The sequence below is a fragment of the Trichechus manatus genome, unplaced genomic scaffold (genome assembly GCF_000243295.1).
Source record: "Trichechus manatus latirostris isolate Lorelei unplaced genomic scaffold, TriManLat1.0 scaffold00099, whole genome shotgun sequence".
Classification (NCBI taxonomy): domain Eukaryota; kingdom Metazoa; phylum Chordata; class Mammalia; order Sirenia; family Trichechidae; genus Trichechus; species Trichechus manatus.
The window spans coordinates 8,797,793-8,816,403 of NW_004444035.1; the positions used below are offsets into that span (position 1 = coordinate 8,797,793).

The 18,611-nt window shown below is 37.9% G+C and overlaps 1 protein-coding gene across 1 annotated transcript in view; it reads left to right on the top strand.

The window, feature by feature from the left end:
- The first annotated feature begins 3,546 nt into the window (after positions 1-3,546).
- DLC1 (DLC1 Rho GTPase activating protein) overlaps positions 3,547-18,611 on the top strand; it is a 482,787-nt gene continuing 467,722 nt past the window's right edge. The window contains exon 1 of the mRNA XM_004382791.1: positions 3,547-3,705. The gene's annotated coding sequence lies outside the window, so the exon portion shown is untranslated. The remainder of the gene's footprint in view (positions 3,706-18,611) is intronic.

Here is an 18,611-nt window from a genome sequence, read left to right on the forward strand (position 1 = left end):
TTTTCATCTTCCTTATGCCAGTCCCATTTCTTCCCAGAGTATATAATTGCTCCATTAGCAAAACTGTTCCAAATGTATACATTTAACTCAGAGGGCAATAGGCAGATAGTTAGATACTAAAAATATCACAGAAGAAGAGAAGTAAGGATCAAAAGGTACATTATTTAAATGGTAAAAATAACACTACCTGACATTGAACACGGAGTCCTTGTGTGGTGCAGTGAACATGCTCGGGTGCTGATCGAAAGGTTAGAGGTTTGAGTCCACTCAGGAGTGCTCAGAAGAAACATCTGATGATCCACTTCCAAAAAATTAGTCATTGAAAAGTCTATGGAGCACAGTTCTTCTTTGACACACGTCGGGTAACCATGAGTTGGAATCAGGTCGAAGGCAACTGTTTGTAACATTGAACACAGCACACGTCAGAAAATCTTATGGCTTTACATAACTATCTTCTGTAATTTTGAAAAAAAAAAAAAAAACGCTTAGTTACAGAAGCTAAAACCGCAGCTTATAGAGGTTAAGTAATTTGCATGGAGTCACACTGGGTGCTAGTCTGGAGCCAGATGTCTATCTTGATGTTCTGATTTCAAGTTCTTAACTGCCTCTAGATCACACTTCGTTAGCCCAAGTAGCTTAGAATAATCGGCAGGCCTTGAGGGAGTAAGGTATTCAGATTTACAAATAGAAAGGAGCAGGGGACAAGTATTTTGAAGCTCTTTCATGTGCCCGACACTGTGAGAAGTATTAAGGAAGTTATCATTTATTGTACACTCATGTTTGGTAAAGCCTCTATGAGAATATAAATTCTGGGATTTGTTTGGAGTCAAGCAACTGAAAGATGAAAAATAAATAAGAGTGATTAAAGATTTTGGAAGTAATCCTTCTCAGAGCAGAATAAAGCATGGCACTTCTTGATGGGACAAAAGAAACTTATTGATAAGAGTGTCTCGATATCTAAAAAAGGTATTTTATAACTGTATGTGAACAGGGTTTTGATGTTTCTTCAGGCCAAGATAAACAGAAACAAAGCTAAATTATATAAGGGAAGGAAGGTTATATTATTCATGAGGAGAAGCTAGCTAAAAATAATTAGCAGGAGGCTAATATTTATTGAGTTCCTACTATATACCAGGACTAGAGGCAGATATAGAGATATATAAGTAATTTTAGGAAAGAAATTACATCAATTCTCATTCCATTCTGCTTTAGTATTTTTCTTAGGAAAACAAATAAAAATATATGTGGATATGAATTTAATTGTTTTCTAATCTGTAAGTAATGGAGAATAGTTCCTGTTGTTAAAGAGGAATCGGAAACTCAGAAAGTTTAAGAAGTCTTCCCAACTTCACGCAGCAATTAAGTTGGAAGTCAAGAGAGGCAGATGAACTGTTATAGGGAAAAAAGCGCAAAACTTAGAAGACCTGGCTTGCAATCTGAACTTGGCCACTTTCCATCATTTGTAAGAAAATTACTTCCACAAATTTATAATTCTTTATCTGTAAAATAAGAATACACACAAAGATTAAATGGGCATAGTGTTGGAGGAAGTACTTTGAATATGAATGTAAATAACTCTTTAAAGAATTTATGAAAGAATGTACTTCCTTCTTGGCATACATTTGAAAGTTAAAGGAATCTAAAAGGCCATTTTTTAATCAGTAATGTTTTGATCTAAACTTTTAGAAACTGTTTCTGCCCTCATGTTTTTATTTGAATACTTCTTCAAACTCATGTGCTGGATAATTTTTTTTTTTTTTTTTTTTGGTCATTTAACGTATCTCTAAAATTGTCCATGCCCTGCATTGATTTTGAGAGATTTTAGTTATTCAGTAAGAAGAGAAGTAGTAGCTATAAGGTCATACTTCTTTAAGTTATCACCTACCCAATATTCTCAGGGCATACTGAGGATGATGGGTCAGTGCTATTCAGATATCTGCCAACATTTATAGAAATAAGAGTCCACTAGGAATAAAAGTGAACAAGAAAGCTACTTCAATTTCAAAGAAGTGCAGGAAGGATCTTAGGGCCAACAGGTTTAATGTTTCTTGTATCTCTTTGAATGTTACTCACTTATCATTACCATTATTGAAAATTCCTAGGAATTTAGGGGTAGACCCAATAATTGGGTTAATGATCACCAATCACTGAAAAAAAGGTTTAAGCCATCCACAGCAATAGACTGTTGATTGTAAATAAAGTAGAAGGGGAAAATTACAGAGCAATTTAAACTGAGCAAGATAATTAAACTCAGAGACACTGTTCTCTGCTTCTCTAGTATAAACAAAGAAGTCCCTCCACTGACCTCTCCACAAACTGGATGTCCCAAGGCCATGTCCCTCTTCTCTCCTTCCACTTTCCCTAAGGCGTATCCTGGGTCATAAAGGAATGAGAATGGTTGTAACTTCTTCCTGAAATGACTTGCGCTTCCTCTACTTTTGTATTTGTGACATCTTATTACAAGACAAGCTAACATCTATTATTAATTGATGCACTAATTAAAGCCATACTTGCAGTTTCCATTAGCTTATTCCCTAAATTCTCTGGAGTTGGCTGTCTGGTTTTAATCAAAACCAAATGGTAGTCCACGTTCCCAGCCTGGAGCAGCTAGAAGGAAGTCATTCAGTGGACGCACAAGAAAGCAGAGAAGATAAACAGATGATGTTCACAAAATTGTGTCGAACATAGGGACGTAGGTACTGTGAGCTGCTTTAGAGATGGGATTCAGGGACTCTGTCATGTTAGATGGAAGCAGTTGCAAAGTATTTAATGTCAGCAAGATTCTAATTTGATCAAGATGGAGACTGTCTCCTACTTTTCCAGCACTGGATTTGTGGAAGTCTGGAGGAATCTGTCTGGAGGTAAAGCTGCATATGCCATAACCCACAGCCACTTTGATTCTGGGACAGCGGCTTGGGATTGGAGAGATCTTGAAGAAAAGGTTTTATTTACTGAATTCTTGGAATTGTAGGTTTTCTCAGGTGCTGTATGTAGAGCTGTAGCATTCTGAAGGTTAAGTAACAGGAAAAGGGTTTTAAAATTTAGAAGAATTACGGTATTAAAACTCCAAATTCATCTTGCTCTCAAAAGATCTTTTGAAATGAGAACTAGCAAAGGTATTTTGACTAAGCTGTGTATATACATGGAATATAGTGGAAAGGTTGTAGATGGGGAGAGAACTATGTTTTCTTTCTTTCTTTCTTTTTTCTTTCATCAGCAATGTGGGCTAGAAAAAGCCCTAAGACTTTATGACTCTACAGCTAATCACCTCAAGAGCTCTGACAAACTCCCTTCAGTTCTGCGTAAAATCAGAATTCCTAAAACGCCCAGCCGGGCTCTGCTCTCTCCCGCCCCCCTCCCCAGCTGCAGCCTTTCTCACATACACACTACTCAGAGGCAGGAAATACTTTCCAGGCAATCTGGGCCTGGTTGTGGAGGCCCCTTTCGCAAAACATCAGTCTGAATTGAGTAGACAGAAGTCACCAGGAGCGCCTTGACAGAATCCTGCTTTAGCTAAGGCTCCCTCCAGCTGCGGAGGGTGTTTTTGTTAGAATCACACACTGCGTAAAACTGCTTAGAGTAGAGCCATGATCTCAACCACGAAATGTGAACTTATATTCTGGAGAAACTAACGGGACGGACTTCTTTCATAGCCCGAGTGTTGAACACTGTCTTGCCTTGGCGTCTCAGCTTCTCGTTGTCTCGGTAAGAAGATCTGGACTATCTATCTTTATACTTTGAGGTAATCGTTGAAGAGGCGGAAGGATTGAGATAAATGTTAGCATCTTGCACCCGAGGGGTGGCTTCCTAGGTTTTTGAGTTAAGCCATGAAATCAGAAGTGGAAAATGTTTACTAAGTAGAAAACTGTGAGTCAAATGGTTTTAGCAAAATGTCAATTCTAAAATAGCCTCCATAGAGATTTTATTCTTTTCCTCCATAGAATAAGATTTTGTTTTGATCCCTTTTTATTCTTAACTTATTAATTGAGCTATAAAAGCAATGTCCCTAATACGTGAGATAAAATGTTAACAAATATACATTCTAACACATAAGGATGAGGTGTGAGTGGATTATTATTATTATTTTAAACCTTCTTTTGCCCACAGGGACAGTATAGGGTGACCTCCTTAGTAATGAATCTCTTAAGAAAGATACTTTGCGTCTCATTTAAAGCCTGACTATTTCTCCAAATCAGTTTCAACTACAGATCAAGCTGTTTATGTATAGCTCAAAAGGTTCATTAAAAAAATTCAAGAAGTAACAAACACGTGAAATTTCAGAATTTATTTCTGTCATAATTAGCATTTAATCTGAGTTTCAGAAATTTAAATATCACAATTATGATTTAATTTATGTTAAATTTTTTCTGGCTTCACTGCTCAGGTCATATTTTATGTGGATATTTTTGAAAGATTAAAGTAAATCTTAATGACAATGCCATTCATTATTACTATTTTAGGACAGCCAGAAATCACCACAATCATATGAAAGATGGATCAAGAGTCCATGCTTCATGTGATCATAAAATTACATGTCTAAGTGACTATGGTACCACTAAGCCTATCATAAATGGTCAAATATGCAACATATGAGGAAAGAAACTTAATAATTACTAAAATAGCATGGACTTACAATGCATAGCATACTGTTATACTTATGAATATTTAGAATGAACATCATTATTTTGTAGAGATAATATGGAATGGTATGAAAGGGAACAAACATTGAAGCACATTGCCCAATCCGTGAGATTAACACATCTGTTAGATACACTGAATGAAAGATGGAGAGCTATTTTGACAGTTGGGTCATAAAAAAATCAAGTGTTTTAATTAACGAGCTTTTACATAGTACAAGGTGACCATTTGCTGTATTAATTTATTCTTAAATTCTATGCTAGAATAACATATTGATACATTTTAACTATTCACTAACAATGTGTCATGTTAAGACCTTTAATCCATTGGAAAAAGGATTAATGTATTTGTAAATGTGAAAAAAAAATAGCATACTGACTTTATCTAAAGTATCGCTTAATAAAATCCTTCAAGAGAATTTCAGGGAAGGAAAGAACATATGAGATCATCTCTTCCAACAGTACCCTGAGGTTCCCAACAAGGGGACTGAGGAATGGCATTCTTAAGTGACCTGTCCAAGATCACACCACTCGCTAGTGGAAGAGATGACAGTGGAAGCACAGCCCCCCGAGTCATGGTTCAGACATCTCTACAACACATCATGTTGCGATCAAATAATTATTCCGCAAAATGGAGTCTGAGCATGTCCAGGAGAAAAGGCTACTTTGCAGACAGATATTGGAGTGCCTTTAAAAAAAAAAAAGGGTTTAAAGCTGCCACTGGTGTTACTTATGTGGAAAAAAAAAAAAAACCAAAGTTTTTTTAAAAGAAGCGAATTCACTAAATAATACAATTTTCTCAAATGCCCAAGTTTTCTTAAAAACATCTAGTATAGCTTCAACAAACACTATAAATGAGTAACTTGTTTTGTGACTGTGTTGTCTCATTTCATGTTCATACCAAGAAAATCAATCCGCATGCTAATAATTATATAAATTTTAAACTGGTGTTTCCTAGAAACTCAGGGCTAGAAAAGAGCTTGACTAATTCATATCCTTGTATTCAAATGGATCATAATAAAGCCATCCCAACCAGTGACTTTCCTCCCCCACTGGAAACCGTTTAAAATCTCATGTATCCAGACATTCTTTTTTTCAATCTAACCTAAATTTTGATTGCTACAGCTTATTTCCAGTTCTTTGAATTTTTTCCTCAGTGGAAATATAAAAAGCCTAAATGGACACATGAAAGCTCAACTGTACATTTCTCTGCCAAATAAGCCCAGTTCCTTTCACCTTCGCTTCTTCAGCTTATTTTCCATCCTGTGACTGGTTTGTACCTCAGCTCTGAGCCTTCTACAAGGTCCTCTAGTTGTAGAATACAGGACGTGTAACGGTATTTAAAGAAATGCCTGGGAGAGTTGGCTGCTTCGTCTGAATCATATTTCGCATACGACAATATAGGCTGCTAGGCAAGCTGTAACACTGCAGTTTCCAGGCAATCGCCTTTCTTGTAAAGCTAATGTATGCCATCTCTAATGCCTACTGTTTCTTTAGGGGGCTGTGTGTCACGATGCCTTTTCTTCCCCTCCCGTCTTCATGAACCAGACTGAGTCCCCCCATGTTCCTACCACTAAAGATAGACTATTCAACACTTCTAGTGTCACCATTACTGAATGAGAAATTAATGCAGCGAAGCCTCTACTTCCTGCCCCACTACTAGAAGACCTAGAAAAGACACCACATTTCGTCTTTGCTTAAGGCCATTAGAACAAAACAGGAGAATCTTTCTAGCCCTATCCAAACCTTCTTATACCATATGCCTCACTACAAATACTTTAGGCATAGGTTACTGTTATTTATAGAGGATTAGATCTTATAGGCTTAAAATAAGTCTAAATTGGCTCATCTAAAATTTACCTTTGGTTTTTATTTTATCTGTTTCTTCTTGGAGAATGAATGAAGTGCTGTCGGTACTGTCTTCCAATGAGAATCTCTTTGTAGAAATTAATACAGTGCAGCAAAGTTCCAAGTGAGAGATGGCCTAGATCTGGATCAGAGATTCATTATCAACATAGAGACATGTCAAAAATTGCACATGAGAATTCGAAGAGGATGAGGGAGCAGGGAAAACCACCAGATTTGGAAGTGGCATGAATATTGGACCTGCTTCCTCAAATGAATGATAGGCTGTTTATATGCACAGGAACCAATCAGATTTTCAGAGAAGCCAGACTCCAGGTGGATTTGGTGTAGATATAGAAATGCAACATTTACTTGTTTGGGAGAGGGGCTTTGTGTTTCTGTTTTGGCATTAAACTGTTGGTCAGTTCATGGAGTTTTGAGAAATAGGTGGGCTTAGTTTTGTAAGAAATTAAACAGAATGCAAGTGAAGCAGAGACCTTGAAACTTAGTTAAAAAGGGTGTTAATTTTGGATTCAGTGGATTAGTACAGAGTGAACTTGAAAAGGTTAAACAGGGACTCCCTGACAAGCTGAAAGGGAATGTAAGCAGCATCGTGCTCATGAAGCTTGCTCATTGAGATCGATGAGTAGAAAAGGCATTATACCTGGTTGCATGTGTGGAAAGACAGTTTTTGTATTGGATTGAAATAATGAAGAGTTTTCGCTGTACGCTTCAAGGAATTCAAAGAGAAAAACTGAATTCAATTAGTGTTTTCTTTTTATTCCCAGCAATTAGCAGAGTACCTAACATGTCAGGTATTGTCAATACCTACTTATCAATGAATGTTTGTGGAATGAGTGGGAAAGAAAAGTAAAAGCGGAGTTGAAGAGTGGCAATATGTGGAAACTGTGGGACTTTTTATTTTCCAGACATCTCGTAATGAAAGAATAATAGTGTTTAAAGGGGAAGGCACATAAGAGGTAGACAAGAGTCATCAGAGCCCAAGACCAGTGGTCCAAGGCCAGCAATACTCTCATAAGATGATAGTATAAGACCATTAAGAACCAGAAGGAAGCAGAAGCATCCAGAAATGGTTCGAAATTAAAAGTCACATGAGGCCAGTGTGAGCAGAGCACTAGTGAATTTCCCACAATATAAATGGGATGGTATACTAGAAAGATAATGGGCAGAGTCAGGAAACTGGCTCTGACTTGTCTGTTTGCCACTTGATGCTATGTGATTTGAGGCATGTTCCATGGCTACTTTGAGATTCTGGGTTTTTATTGGGAAAGTGGAGAAGAAAATGAAAATATTTATATCACCAGATCATATTGCGCATCAAATGAGATTTTCTATGTGCAAATACTTTTGTATACAATTTGACAAGCACATCTTTGTTTTAAAAACCCTAAGTCAATTACCTAATAAGAAATAATAAAGAATCATTGTGTTCCACATTTTGGGCAAATCATTCATCTATATTGAAATAACAGGAGCATAAAAAGGATAGTTCCCGTTCATACTCGGCTGTGAATTCTCAGCTAAGAACATCGATCAGGGTAAAGGCGTAAACCATCATCATCATTATCATCATGCTGTCAGTTAGCACCTACTGAATGTATAGAATGTTCCATGGCCTAAATGCTCTGCATATAGTATTAACTAGGTTTTCCTCTCAACACCTTTTCCGTTATTCCCATTTCAGAGGTGAGAGAACTGAGGCACACAGGATGTGGGTAATAACACAAACCACCAGAAAAACGGTTCTTGGACAGACATCTTTGCCGTACAAATAACGGAGACAGTAACCCCTGCCCACCAGTAAGTGTTTCACCTGAGTTAGTTACTGAGTCCTCCTGAAGTTCTATTCCTCCCTATAAAATAGGAGCAATGATAGTACCCTCATCATATTTACGAGTATTATTACTAAAGGAGACAGTGTATATAAAACACCAAATATGGGATCTGGCCCACAAAAATCCTTAATAAATGGTAGCTTTTTTACGATTATTGTCATCAGACAGAAGTTTCAAGTGCTCTTACTGTCAGGGGTGTATCTAGGTATTGCACGGGCCCTGGGTGCGTGCCGCCACTGAATGGTGTCTACTAACCCGGTAAGGCACAACGCCTCCCTCAAGCAGGTAATGTGTTAATTAAAAGATTAATGAGTTTGATGTGTTTTTGAGCTGATGTTAAGAGCCCTGGTAGTACAATGATTAAGAGCTTGGCTTCTAACTGAAAGGTTGGTGGTTCGAATCCACCAGCTGCTCCTTGGAAACCCTATGGGGCAGTTCTACTCTGTCCTATAGGGTCGCTATGAGTTGGAATCGACTTGTCGGCAATGGTTGTTTTATTTTGCTATGGTAAGGTTATCTAAAAGAGGGGTGTCAGATGTTTGGACAGGGGTGCAATTTCAGTGCTTGCCATAGACCCCGTTTTCTGTAGACACGCCGCTGGTCATACCAGGTTTGTAGAAACGGCTCAGTGGTGCCATGTGCCCAGGGCCTGTGCAGTACCTGTCATACCTGCCATACCCTACTTACCTGCTTACTATTATGTAGGTACACAGAAGAACAAAAATAAGCCTAAATGTACATAGGTAGATGACAAAATAAGATGAGAATTTTAGATGTTGTCTCCAGAAAAGAGTTACAGATATTAGTAGCAGAAGACTAGGTCAAAATCGGAGGCACTGACCCCTTGTTGGATGCCCACCTAAGTTCCCAATGCGTTCATCCTCTTCCTGATTTCAGTGAGAACTGTATGTAAGGAATGACTGAAAGCTCAGTGTCCTGTTGTCATCTTGCTCTCCGAGCACCTGTGTCACTGTAGCCGTATCTCTTATTTACATGTAGCGATTACTGTGTCTACCGTTAGAGTGTTCTTAGAAGTGATAACAAAGCTAAAAATAGAAAGTGGCCACTTAAAGCCAAGTCACATCTCACCATGCTGGTGATAAAGCATTATAGTCTATGTCCCTTGTTGAATAGAAATACTTTTTTTTTTTTTAATAACACACAACTACATTTCAATCATACTGATTTGCCATCTAAGAAAAGGGCAGCCAAACTTCTAATACCAAATTTTACTCTAAACTACTTCTCATTGCATGAAAAATGCCAGCTGAAACAAATTCAGTGCAAAGGCAATTCTTTGCTTTTAGGGGATTCTGTAGAAAAAAAGATATCAAAGCAAAAAATATAATGATTAATTACTCATTGTGATGGTTAATGTTATGTGTCCACTTGGCTAGACCATGATTCTCAGTCTTACGTATCCTCCATTTTGTGATCTGATGTAAGGGGGGTTCCCTTAGGGGTATGGCATGCATCCAATATATATGGACGTTCTAGCAAAGCTCGCTTGCTCTGAATCCTGCATCAGACTCGTCATCCTCTGATCTCCAGTTCTTGGGACGTGAGCCAGCAGTCTGACCTGCAGATTTGGTGTTCATCAGCCCCTGCAACCATGTGAGTCAGGATAGGCCTCCAGCCTGATGCCTGACCTACAGATTTGGGACTTGCCAACCTCCACAATTGTGTGAGCCGTTTCCTTGAGATAAATCTCCCTCTACACATATTTCTATATATGCTTCACTGGTTTTGCTCCTCTGGAGAACCTAGCCTAAGACATTCTTTACAACATAGTCTTAAATGCCCAAAGTGCTTTGCATAAAGTAGAATGATTGAGATGACACCTGCAGCATGGAAGCCCAAGGAAGATGCAGATACTTAGAAATGCAGATGTTTAGAAATCGCTGCATCTGTGATTCAGTAATGTCCCCCATGACTGTGTTAATTCTGAGATCTCTTGGAAACCAAGTATTCCCAGAGAGGTCTTGGTGATATCAAGCGAAAATCACAGAATGTTCCCATATTTCCTCAAATTGCACGTGGGTTGCTTAAGAGAATGTTAAGAACATCTGCAAACCTGGCTGACCTAAGCTATAAAGTGGGTGGTAAGTTAAACACTGCCAGTGCCTGGGCTCCTCCCTGCAAGAAAGTTAGATAGTACTGGAAGCTATATTACATAGCAGGAGCCTGGAGGTAAAAATAGGCCACCACTGAAATAATAACTCACAATTGTGCAAGATGCTGCTCTATTCTGATAAGCTGACTTCTAGTGGACTGAAAGAGTTAATTTTCAAATCTGCCTGATTCCTGGAGAGACTGTGACTCGGAGAGCTAAGAATGAGAAAACATTTCCCAAGCTCAGTAAAAACTCTGAGGTATACATAAAAATAGGTTAACATTAAAAGAACATTTTTGAGTTGAGTACATACTTCTTCATTTTTCTTCTAAGGACCAAAAAAACATGAAAACTTGGATGTGTGTCTTGGAAAAAGTGATGTACTACTTATTCCACTAACTTAATTCATTATAGTTTTTTTTCCTGTAATTTGCTAAAGTTTTTGATGATTTCCAGACAGCCGAAAGACATATATTTTAAGCCCCGTTAAGAAATTTACCAATAAAGCACTTTACCAGGAATTTGTTTTTTCCACTGACAGCTAATGAGGCATAATGAGTAAATTCCACCATTTGACAAAGTATATAAAAGGGGACAGATATGATCTGTGAAGGATGTAGACAAGGATAGCTACTAAAGAAAGGAAATTTGCAAGAGATTTTATGGAGATAGAGTCTTGCATGATGGTATTAAAAGATCTTCCTCTCTCACAGTCTAGTTCTGTTGTTGCTGTTGTCTGCCGTCAAGTCAGTTCCAACTCAGTGACCCCACGTGACAGAGTAGAACTGCCCCCTAGGGTTTCCTAGGCTGTAATCTTTAGGAGAGCAGATCACCAGATCTTTTCCTCTTGAGGAGCGAGTGGTGGGTTCGTGCCAGAGACATTTTGGTTAGCAGCCTAGTGATGAACCATTGTGCAACCAGGGCTCTAGCCCTGTCGAATTTGGATTAGATAGCCTGAATATTTTAAAGAAAAAGCTCTATTTATAAAAAAGAATTAAGGAAAATGATATATGCCCTAGACTTTCTTACTGTTTCTAAGCATCAGGCATGTAACTTCAGTTTGGCGATGAAAAGCATTCCTCTTTGTTTTAATGTTGAGTCGGGGGGCAATGGAATATGCCCAGATGTGTACAACTTAGTTGGAGTTATGCAAAGTGATGAAACTGGATGTCTTTATTTTCCCTTCTGTTAAATATGCGAGATCTTTGTGAAGGTGCATAAAAATAATCCAGGAGGGTGTATATATTCTGTGTTCTGAAAGGATGAAACAGATACCCACACGTGAGGGCATGAATCAAAACAGTGCCATCTCTCCAAGTGCTGTGAGTGAGGTGTGCAGCACAAGTCAGGAAATGATACGTAGAGAGTTTCTCTTTCCACATGTAGTTACTGATTTAATGCTAGGTAGGTAGTAATATTTTCAGTCATAAATTTCAGTGCAGACACCATTTTAGAAAGACCGTTGCTAAGAGATTTACGAAGAGTACCTTTCCTGAATTTCAGGGATTCCCAAAGGGAAAAAAGAGACCACACAAAAGAAATCATCCGAGAATCTTACGGACAAATAAACCGACATTAGTGGCCCAGGGCCAATACCTGAACTGGCACCTTTATTTTGCTAAAGGCGTGTGTGTGTGTGTGTGTGTGTGTGTGTGTGTGTGTGCATGTGTGTGTAAAAGAGAGAGGATGCTTGGTGAGTGGGGAAGGGGCAAAGGGACTAGTTTAGTCCCATCAGATATGTTGTAGAGGAACTGCAGGCATATTTACGTATCAACTCAATCTTAAAATTACCGCTTTGGGACATATTAAAATTTAGATTATTATTTAACATGCTTTCTGAGATTCTTGATCTCAAGCAAGTAACACACAGAATCATAACACGTAAAATTATTTTAGCTATGTCTCCTGATATTTATCTCCATGGTGCTAAACAATATGATTATACTATTTTTTTTCATTTTAGACGGTATCTGTTAATTTCTTACTATAGAAAATGAGAAGTTAGGTCTCTTAAACTATTCTCTCCACATTCCCTAACCCCATTGCCACAAAACCCTATACTCCAAGAAGATTGTACTATTTGTTGCATTGTAATGTTTGGGTAAGTTAGTATTTACGATTTGCATTATTTTTGACTACATAAAAATGTTCATTGCTAAGCCAGGTAGTGTACTAGGATTACATTTCCTTTCTTATAAAACATTTTGTTTTTTTCCTGGAGTTAAATAACTGATTTCCCTGTTTTCTACATAACTATTAATTCTTCCCGCAAATTGTCAGACCTTACTCTAAAATTTCTTTCAGCGTGGTCATATACATCATATAATATATTGTTTCCCTTTTTTTCCTTGGAGACATCCCTCATAGAGAACTTTAGGATCTGTATGAAACGATTGTGCATTAGATCTGCTCTACAGATTTCATCCGGGAAATTCCTTTCCTGGTCTTTTGTATTGAATTCCCAGCTTCCTTGTTGCCACCCCTTTCTCACTTTGTTTATTCTTTTGTTTGGGTGAAACAATCCCTCCAGTACCCTCCTCAAAAGACGTTAATACATATATATAGCTCTTTATATAATTTTAAGGTGGAAATAATTTGCCCTCAGAATTTTCAAGGCATAGTTCCCTGTTTTCTGGTTTCCACGATTGTTGTTGGGAAATCTAGTACTATTCTTATTCCCAATACTTACTACATAATGTTGTTTATTTCTCTCTCTTGCTCTCTGATAACATTTAGGTTATTTTGCTTATCTCCTAAGTTCTGAAATTTCACAATGATTTTTTCTTGATGTGGTCTGTTTTTTTTCCTTGCACTGTGTATCTCGTTGTCCTTTCCAATCTGGAGACTTAGGCCATTAGTTCTGGGAAATTGTATCTCTTTTTTTTTTTTTTTATTGTACGTTAGATGAAACTTTATGTAGCAAATTAGTTTCTCATCAAACAATTAATACACATATTGTTTTATGACATTGGTTGCCGACCCCAGGACATGTCAACATTCTCCCTTTCTTGACCTTGAGTTCCCTGTTACCAGCTTTCCTGTCCCCTCCTCCTTTCTCATCCTTGCCCCTGGACTGGTGCGCACATTTCGACTTGTTTTGTTTTATGTGCTTCTCTAATCTTTGGCTGAAGGGTGAACCTCAGGAGTGACTTCAGTACTGAGTTAAAAGGGTGTCCGGGGGCCATGCTCTCAGGGTTTCTCCAGTCTCTGTCAGACCAGTAAGTCTGGTCTTTTTTTGTGAGTTAGAATTTTGTTCTATATTTTTCTCCAGCTCTGTCCAGAACCCTCTGTTGTGATCCCAGTCAGAGCAGTCAGTAGTGGTAGCCGGGCACCATCGAGCTGTACTGACTGGACTCAGTCTGGTGGAGGCCGTAGCTGTGGTCCATTAGTCCTTTGGACTCATCTTTTGCTTGTGTCTTTGATTTTTTCATTCTCAGTTCTGGGAAGCTTTCTGATTTTTTATTTTTCCTTGAAAATTTTCTCCTCTCAATTTTCTCTGAAACGTTTGTTATTTGAATTCTATACTTCCTGGATTGAGCCACTACTTTTAAAAAATGTTTTCTCTCCTATTTTCCATTTCTTTGTCATTTTGTTTCACTCTCTGGGAAACACCTCAACTTTATCTTCCAAATCTTTTATCAGTTTTTATTTAATATCGGCTATAATTTTTAAGTTTATAAATGATCCCGTTTGGTGTCTGCTTCTTTTTAAATACCATCCTGTTCTTCTTTAATAAATGTAGTATCTTCTTTTATCTCTTCAATTGTTTCTTCTCCCTTCATTGTCTACTTTGTCTTAAAATTCTCTTATTCACCATCTCTCTCTGCAATAACCCTGTCTTAATTTATTTTTCTCACTGTTCTGATTACTGCCTTCCATGTTAGAGAATTTCCTTAAATGTCTAGTGTAATGTGGCAATTTTGTTTTTTTACATTGAAGAGTAAAGCACTAAAAATCTTGCTGGAAACTTGTTATTGAGTGGAGAACCTACTGTTTTATCTAGTGACCTCCATATGTCATTATCTGTTGATCATTTCTCAAGGACCAATCCATTTCTCCAGAAAATCCCCTAGCCTCCTGCTTAATGGTATAGGCCTGACTGGGAAAATTATGGACCCTAATCATGGGGAGCAGGGTTGAACTAAGATTTTCACAAAACCACCATCAATCTTCTGTATTTTTAACTTAATTGAACTCTTAACTCTGCCCTGCTCTGAGTCAACAGTGTGTACACCTCTCGTCCTCTCTCAGAATTGGAGAGGAAAGGTTGGGGAGCAGAACTTTACAGATTTTTGACTAATTGTACCATCAATCCCATTTCTCACAGCACTGAGTTACCTGGTTGTTCCTGTTCCCCAGTCTTTCTGGGATTCTCTATTATCATTTTGCATCTCGTTGGCTTCCCTGCTTCCGAAGGTTTAGTTCCAGTTTTCTCAGTTCTGTCAAGTCGGTCGCCATTTATCTATTTCAGTCTTCTAAACTGTGCTCGATAAATCGTGCCTGATATTGTTTCCTTTCCTGCTCTCTTTGCCTCGCTGATTACCCCTTTTTTCCCTTTGCCCTAATTTCAGGGAGCTGTCAGAAAGAAGAAGGAAATAACGTGTGTGTGTTGTGTGTGTATACAAACTGTTATGTTTCACCCCAGAAAGCTGGATCTGCTTAGCCATAAAATACCAGGTGATGATAAAGCAGGAATTGCATATCAGGAACAAATTCATTTTGGATCAAAACTACATTATATACAGTTTGACACAGAAACTCTAATTCTAGACATCAACAAATTCCTCCATTCCTATTATTTAGCATTCAAATTTATACAGACAAATATATAAATTAAGTTGGGTTGTTCAGTAGGAAAAAAAATTACAGTAGCTAATTTATTCTGTTTATCGAACAGCTATTTTTCCAAAAAAAAAAAAAAAAAAATCTTCTGAAGAGAAAGCACCTCAGTATTTCAGATGGTGGGCTCTTTGTTGCTAAAATACACTGAGCAAATCAAAGCTGGGTTGCTTGAATACACTGGCTGCTGTTCCTCTCTGATGACTCCCGTGACCACACTTCCATTCTCCTTTGCAGATGCCTCTTCCTCTTCCCAAACCTTCAAGGTTGTTTTTCTTTAAGGTCCTGTCCTTTGTCCTCTCCCTCTCATTGGTATCTACTATCTCTCTGGGAAATCTCGTCTACCCCAATTGGTTCATTTACCACTTATATGCTCGTGACCCAGCTTGCACATCTCCACCAGAACTCTCTGAGGCCTTGAGCCATCTATCCAACTGCCTTTTGACATCTTAGTTTGGATTCTGTAAAGGCACCTTGAACTCAGCTTGTCCAAAACACACTTATCACATCTTCTTCCGTTTAAGCTCCTCCTCGAGGGTTTTCTGCCTCAATAAATTATACTAGTATCCACATAGTTAATCAAGCTGGAAATTTAGAATTTATCTTTGACTCCTCCCTTTCTTCAACTCCAATGTTCAATGAATCATTAAATCTTATTAATTCTGTTACCTAAATATCTCTGAGGTGAACTTCTATCCCGCTGCAAGTTATCTAATTCCAACCATTAATACCTCTTCCTGGATTACTGCAACAGTCTCTTACCTGATATATTTGCTTCTAGATTTATTTATTTCTCATCCTTTTTTTTTATTAGAGCAGGCAGAAGTATTTTTCTAAAATGAAAATTTGATCATGGTACATTCATACTGAAAAACCTTTAAAAGTTTCCCATTTCATGTGTGTGTGTGTGAGAGAGAGAGAGAGAGGCAGAGAAGAGAGAGAGAGAGGCAGAGAAGAGAGGGAGAGGCAGAGAAGAGAGAGAGAGAGGCAGAGGAGAGGGAGAGGCAGAGGACAGAGAGAGACAGAGAGAGAGAGAGACAGAGAAGAGAGATCTGGTCACTGTTTATATGACAGCTCAGCTGCTTTCCTCAAGCCATACTGAGCTTCTTTAAGTTTCACAAAAGTCCCATACCCTTTCTCATTTTAAGGCTTTGGGGCATGCTGGGAATATTCCTTCACTTGATGAATTCCTGATAATCATTTAGAATAACATAATTTTCCTGGGAAGCCTTCCTTGACTGTCGAGCCATCCCTTACCACCCTGGAGTTTGACCCGTTATCACAATGATCACACGCTCTTTCTGTACTTGCTTCATTTTCTGTCTTTGTCTCACAACTCTAACGTCTCTCTCAAAAGATAGTTGTAGAAATCTAATGAGATGATGTATAAAGTGTGCCTAACACGGTGCCTGGCAGACTGTAGAGATCAGTAAATGTATCCAATATCATTATTATAGATTTCCTTCTTTAGAGATTTGTTTGTCTTAATATCGTAAACTACTTCTCTTCAAATCTCTCTGCCCTTCTTTGACTCTGAGTGATGACGAGGAGAGAGGTTTGGTGATGTTAGCAGCTGTGTCATATGATATATTGTAACAAAAGTGTAAAGTGCGTAAGTCATGGATATTCTGAAATATTCCAGTTGTCATGTAATTTTATTTTTTTCAATAAAAAAGTGATTCATTACAGGTAAAACCAGATTTGATTTCACTTCATACTATTATATGATCTTCCATAAAAAAATTCAGAAACCAGGAAAAAGTACGTTGTAAAATGGACAAGATAGGCAGGTTCAGGGATCAGTACTTCTCAACGTGCAGGCCTACCATGAGCGAAAGAGCTTGTGTCGGAACCAGAATGTAGAGTAACACACTCTTCCTTTAATGAGAAATTCTTGAAGGAGAAAAAAAATCACCTGAACTAAACTGTCTGCTTACTTAAATTGGAACACATGTAATGAGTATATTTCACTTAGTAGGAATAGCGTAAAGGAATGGATTTACAGAGCCAAGCTTGACCATGAAGATGTTTACATGAGTCTAAGGCAAAATGAACAAAAACATAAGTATTTTAGGAGAGTTTGTTATAGACCTCATTTAACTTCTTATAATGACTCTTCTTTATTCTGAAATAGTGTCTTTCCTATTTTTATAACATATTTTTTACTTTATGAAATAATATTGATAATGCAGAACTATTTTTCATAATTGTTATTAGGCAAAATTAAAAGTTTGAAACTCTATGTTGATCTCCAATTTTTTGTGCTCGTTTTTAACTTTCTTATCTTTTAATTTTAACCAAAAACGAAACCAAACCAATTGTCGTCAAGTTGATTCTGACATAGTGATGACCCTATAGGACAGAGTAGAAGACAGACTGCCTCATCTTTCTCCTGTGGAGTGACTGGTGGGTTTGAACCACCGACCTCTTGATTATCAGCTAAGCGCTTAACCAGTGTACCACCAGGGCTCCTTTGAGTTCTAAATGTCTAGAAAATACCTTTGTAGAGAAATTTTACTATCAGGTAATTAATTAGAGTAAGACGTTTTTAATTTCCTTTGCAATGAGATGGTTTTTTGTTTTCAAATAGGACAGAAGAGTTAAAAAAAAAAATCCAGTCTTGCTAGTACCTATGAAAGTGCCAAGAAAAACAGCAACATGGCTGTAGTAGTGGTGGGAATGGTGGATGAGTTAGAAAAGAAAGCATGTTACACTGAAAAAAGAAGGAAAGGGCCCGCCCATCCTTTGGTTTATGCAGGAATATTCACTGATGAACCACTGGTTTCCTAAATCCCTCCTAGTCCTCAATTCTCAAGATACCACGGTCTTTCACTAAATTATTCCTTCCAGAAGCTACCTGCCACTGGGATCGATCCATGCAGTTTTGGTCATTATATTGAGCTGCTCCATGTGCTTCATCTGCAGAAGGCACACACAGAAGCAGAGACATCCTTTCCTAGATGGAAATTGACCCAAAAGATACAAACTTTTATGATAAATGGGAAAGAGTACAAGCTCCTGAGAAATGTGGTTCCCTTCAAAGGTGCCAAATGAGTTTTCAAATTGTAAGTAATAAGTGGTGATTCTAGAATAGTAAGAATCTGAAGCCAGAAAGAAAGACTTCTCCCACTCTACCTCAATTTTCATTTGACCTGGATGTTGTAGAAGCAGGAAGTTTAACATGGAGACTCTCATTCAGGATTCTCTTCCTCTATGAAACCCTACCTAATATTTCACCATACCCAACATCACTACATCCTACAACTATTTATAAAAAGAAGAAAGGAAGGAAGGAAGGAGGGAGGGAGGGAGGAAGGAGGG